The following is a 6,000-nucleotide window of genomic DNA, read 5'->3' on the forward strand; positions in this document are numbered from 1 at the left end:
TGGTTTGTGTTTACCTTTGGCCCCACCCGTTTGCCCCAAAGACATCATAATTCTCCCAACCTCTTTCACCGGGTTATGGCAAAAGCCCTCTCTTTGGTAAACTGGGCTTCTGCCAATTCTACTTGTTTGCAATATGTTGATGGTTTATTGCTTGCTTCCTCTGCTGTCTCTGACCACTTACATGCCCTTCAAATGCTGCTCCAGGCCTTAGCTGATGCAGGCTTAAAGGCCAACCCTCGGAAAGCTCAGATAGCTCTACCTACGGTTCAATATCTGGGTTACATGGTCTCCCAGGACTCCAAAGCCCTCACTTCAGACCGCTGCATCGCAATAGCTGCAACCCCGCGGCCAACAACAGTTCGGGAATTACGTAAGTTAATGGTCCTCCTTAACTTTTGTAGACAATATAGCCCATCGTTTTCCACCTTAGCACAACCCCTCAATGACCTTCTTAAAGGGGCCCAAGCCTCCTCGGACCCCATCTCTTGGTCACCAGAGCATGACCACTGCTTAACGCAGCTTAAAACAGTCCTTCTTTCGGCTCTAGAGTACCATTCGAGCTCTGGACCCATGTACAGGATGGCCATGCTATTGCTGTACTCACTCAGAAACATGGCGACAGGCGCCACCCTGTGGCCGACTATTCCATCCGCCTTGATCCAGTAACTCTGGCTTTTAACCACTGTCTTCAAGCTGTAGAGGCAGCCTCCTGGGCTGTTACTGTTTCCTCACCTTTGGTTTCTGGAGCCCCCCTTACAATTTTCGTGCCTCATGCAGTTCACAAAATCTTGGACAGGGGCCGCTTCTCAAAGGTCACCTCAGCACAATGGTCCAAGTGGGAGTGCACCCTTCTAAGCCCCCACATTACAATTGCACATTCTAACCTTCTTAATCCTGCTACCTGAATGACAACAACAGGGGAACCTCATCAGTGCCCTCTTTCTGAGGACACCATTATACAGGACCAACTTGTGTCTGAACAACCACTACCCTCTTCTGATCTTGTTTTGTTTGTTGACGGATTCCGGTACTATGTCGCCGGTCAACCTTGTTCTGGCTAAGCAGTTTGCGACCTGTCAGGTACATGCCTCCGCTCGGGTCCCTTGCTGCCTTCCTGGTCAGCTCAAGTAGCCGAATTAGTGGCACTAACACAGGCCTGCCTCCTAGCTGAAGGCCAGGCTGTTACCATTTACACAGACAGCCGCTATGCATTTGGGGTAGTTCATGACTATCTTGATTCTTGGACTAATAGGGGTTACCTCACTTCATTCGATACCCCTCTTAAAAATTGGGGGGGTGTATTAAAGGCTTATTGGAAGCAGTTCAAAAATCTTCTAAGCTGGCTGTGGTTAAGATCAAGGCACATACTAGAAACAATGACCCCCTCTCTCTTGCAAATGCAGCTGTAGATGAGTCTGCTAAAAAGGCTGCAATAATTCCACAGGAAAATCTCCAAGTGGCAGCCACCCAAACTCCTGACCTGAAGCAAATTTCACTACCTGAAATACAAGAACAATGCACTAGAGAGGAAAAATGGACATGGATTGAAAATGCTTGTAAAATTGATAATGCCAACACTTGGATCACAAAGGATCAGCATACAGCATATCCATGAAGGGACAAGAAATCCCAATGTGGGTTCACAAAACCAGAATTAAACTGTATAAATAAGTTTATCTAATATGAGTTCTGTGCACCAATTTTGTCTTTTCAGGAGAGAATGTGATTATATCCCCTCTACCACCTGCCTTGTGCTCCGCTCTACCCCTCCTGGTGGTATTATCTATTTGAGATCTAATAAGATACTTCTACATGATGTAATTATGGTTTCTGTTAAAGTTAAATATGATTTGATGTTTACTACATCATTACAAAATGTATGTTTTGATCACCCTAATTCTTTACAATGGCTACAAGAACAGTTAAAGTTACTAGTGCACCAATATACTTTCCACACCCATGCAGTAAAAAGACAAAAGCGAAGCATCCCAGGTGACATTGGGGGATTATTTGGAAACTCAAATTCCATGATAAAATTGCTTAATTCCAATGCGGATAGATCTTACAATGCCTGGGTTAAAAGCCAGACTACCCAGGCCCTAAAATACACCAATGCTGGCTTATTATACCCTTTCGCTGCTATTGACACAGCCATGGATGGATTCTATACAGAATTAAAAAAATCCTCCGATATCATAATCAATATGACTATATCCCAATCTAAGGGATGTGCTTGTGATATGTTAGCTGGTGATTTGTTCCATATGTTAAAAGAAGATATGTTAGATATGTGCCTTGGTTTTCCCCCCTCCCACACCCTCTCTCCCTCTGCCCTTGCAAACTTGGCAAATATATCTGCTCAGTTAATTGTTGCCTCCCTGCTACCCACTGAAACCTCTTCCACCCTTTCTATTGATTTTCTTCTTACATACCCTTTTGTTATCCCCACCCATGTTTTTCCTTCCTCTTTTTATTTTAAATCTATTGGTTATGTGTCTAACAACACTGTCAATCCAATAGGACTTTCTGGCTTTATGTCTCCCTCCCCCAGTGGTGGCATGCTCATAACAACTTTGGACTATTGTACAGAAACTGCTGACTATATTATTTGCTCTTGTTCTACCCTCCACCCTTTGAATACTTCTTCTGTGGTTGTTACTATCCTTCCTCTCCTGGATGCTGAGACTGCTGTTCAAGTGTCTGCCATGCAGTGGTGTTTTATCACCACTGCATCATATTACAACTACGGCCCACTACAGTGTCCAGCCAACTCCTCCATGTGTCTACAGATTACAGACTCCTTCACTCTGGGTGACATTCATTTGCCTGGCCGCATCTTCACTGGAATGACACCACTTCCTTGGTGGTATGGCAATCTATATCCGGACAATACCCCTGCCCAAATAGCAAAGGAGCTGCTGGCTAAAGTGGTCCTTGCTGTGGTCTCTGGGTCTGCCACTGTTCATAAGAACACTGCTAAAGGTCGTGTGAAGGTCCAACTCTCCATCCAGATTGTAACCCACTTGGAAGATTCAATTTCTAGCCCGTCCTACAGCCTCATCACCTGGTGGACTATCCTGCAAATAGCTACCGCTGCTGCTTCTCTTCGTGTCCTATTTTCAACTTTACTATGCGCTCTACTCTTGCCCCCACCGCGTTTTCCTCCCCCCTCCATAACACCTTCCCCATATAATCCTAAAATAGATCATGAATATCAAAGTATCTAAATAATTGATCATATCTCACATATGGGTTCGATTTGTCAAACAGGAGGGAACTGTAAGGCCTGAGGTTGTTTTCAGCTAACAAGTTGTAGATTGAAACTCATTTAAATGGCTAACGAGCATACCTGATCCTCAAGGACAATGGCTAGTGTAAGTATCCAATGGCTCAGGAAGCCAGATGTCCTCTTAGTGATTCTAATTACAATGAGAACAGCACATTTGCTTTTAGAATTTCTGTCTTATCTGACACCTATCTGTAAGGCCCCCCCCCCTTCTTCCTCCACCCTACCCCCACCTGAAGTGTAGCCCTAGGATCCTTGATGTAAGTAGAGTGATTAAAGTGTCTCTGCATGTATGTAACTACCATTATCACTGTTGTTCTCTCCATATGGGACAATGTCTGTATTTGTGAGTGAATAGATAAAAAATTTAAAACGTACTATGTAATCGATAAGAAAGCGTATATAATTGACCACTGTAACACCATGAAGCTGAAGCTGATTTATCAGACTTCGCGGTATCATGAATAAACCTCTTCAGTATTGTCTGTGCTACCTAATTCTTGGAGAAATAATCCTTCGTGCTTTACACTTGCAATTTGAAATTCCAGAAGAGGGATAGTTTTTATCCCTGAAACCTCATTAACTCTTTCAAGTCTGAATGGTATTGGAAATGGATCCTTTTAGTCAAACATGCACTGATGCCACTACTTTAGTGAGGGTTCTGCAGCTAAGTGTCAAATTTGCACTGGTGGTTAGGGCTTGAAGGAGTGAATAGTCAGTGTTGTGTTAAGTAGTTTTCGACTCTCGGTCCAACAGAGAGGAAATATGGTCCACGGAGTTGCACATTAGCTGGTGACTGTCTCTTATAATGTGTTTATACACTGCCTAGCACACCGAGACTGCTAGTTATTTATATTACAGGAACGATAAAGAATATTAATAAAATTCTGTACATCATCTGGGTTACTAACCAATTAGATGACAATTACTTTAGAATACAGTGGACCAGGCCAGATTTTAGAAAAGAAAAAGGTGAGTGAATAGTCATCAGTTAATTGCATTTTGTTCTCTTGTTTATCTATACATTAGTAACCAAATGACAGAAAGGATGCTCCCAATCTTTACTAGATAAGTGCCTGATCCAAAGCCTATTTAGGTCCTTCCATTCACATCAGTGGGCTTTAGATTAGATCCTAAAAGCAGCATTACTTAGTAACATTTTAAAAAAATATGTAGTGTATCTTATTATTTTAATAATAAATACAAGGCTAGGGATTACCTTCCAGAAGGTATCTCATTCTCAAGTCTCAGCCCACATAATACAATAATAAATATCACTATATCTTGGCAGGGGTTGAATGGGAAAAGTGTACATCTTTGTAAGCTTTTCAGGGCCTGGATCGTATCTTTGCAGGTGTTTGTCCTGCACCTAGCATAAAAGGAGCCCCAATTCAGATCTGTGTTACTGTAAAATATAAACTTGATAATTGTATATTACAGTAGCATGCAGTTTTCCCACTCAACCTCTAGCAAAATATGTACAAAAATACTTCAGAGAAAAATACAGAATCAAGTTTAAAATATTAGGTGGAAAATTACAAATCCAAATGATCATTTGCATTGGCTTATTTGGCAAGTCTGAAACCTTTTCCACTTTGTCATTCCTTAACAGTCATGTTACTATATATCAGTGGACACAGCCTGACAGCATATTTTTCCAGAGGGATCATATAGTGTCACTTAATTGCTATCAACACTAGAAAGTGACAGCTCACTACAGAAACCAGGAGGTTGATGAAATTTCAGGTTTGTTTCTACATGTCCCTTTATTTATATTGTTGTGTTTGGATAGATGAGAGAGATTTGGAATGTCCTGGATTCACTGACGGTCTGACTGTGAATTCATTGAAACCAAGGTCCAAGATCCCTTTGATTTTAAACTTATAAAGTGCATTGTCTTTCTCTACTAGCATCCACCAGTGCTTGTTGAAAAAAATTGTTATAATAAAGGAAATAGAATGTTAGTCTAATAAAACTGAGTACAATTTTGAAATATTTGCCTTAACAGGTAATGGGATTCCTTTTGTCTAGTGATTTTAAATGGTACTAGGAGAGAGATGCTTTCTGTACAGACAGTCGGGGGGCGGGAGGGGTAGAGGGGGACTTTCCTTTTTTATTATCTGATGAACATCATTAGTCTCTTTGGTCAGACTGCTTGGCGCCTCCTGGAGCTTAACCTCAGATTAGCATCTGCTTCATTTTAGTGTCTGTCTCATAATGATATCAATAAACAGTCTTCTTACTGTAAAAATTGATAATTAAATCTAGGCTAGCTGACTCAACAGCTCCTGCGCCCTGGGGAATAAATTATGGATAATGAGGATTTAATGGATCAAAATATTTTATGTTTTACTAAATAATGAACATGGTGCCCTTGAAAGGTGACCGAGGGGTTAATCACGGATGGCTAAGGTTTATCCAGAGCTCATATAGAGTGCAGGCAGGAGCAGGAAAAGCTCTCTCACATTGATCCAAACTCCAGGCCAAATTCAGAGGTGGTGTAAGTGGGTGAAACTCTGTTGACTTCAGTGGAGTTAGACCTGCTTACACCAGCTTTGAGTTTGACCCATCCTCTCTGCATTACAAAAAGAGTAATGGCATCTGTAAAAAAGAATGGTATAAATGGGAAACACAAGTTAGTTAGGTGTTGCACTGTATATACACTGGTAATTAATAGGGTTTGTATACTACACTAAGCAAGGCTCCTGTCAGCC

Source organism: Emydura macquarii, unplaced genomic scaffold (assembly GCF_026122565.2).
Source record: "Emydura macquarii macquarii isolate MOO-44397 ecotype Brisbane River unplaced genomic scaffold, CSIRO-AGI_Emac_v2 contig_2863, whole genome shotgun sequence".
Lineage (NCBI taxonomy): Eukaryota > Metazoa > Chordata > Testudines > Chelidae > Emydura > Emydura macquarii.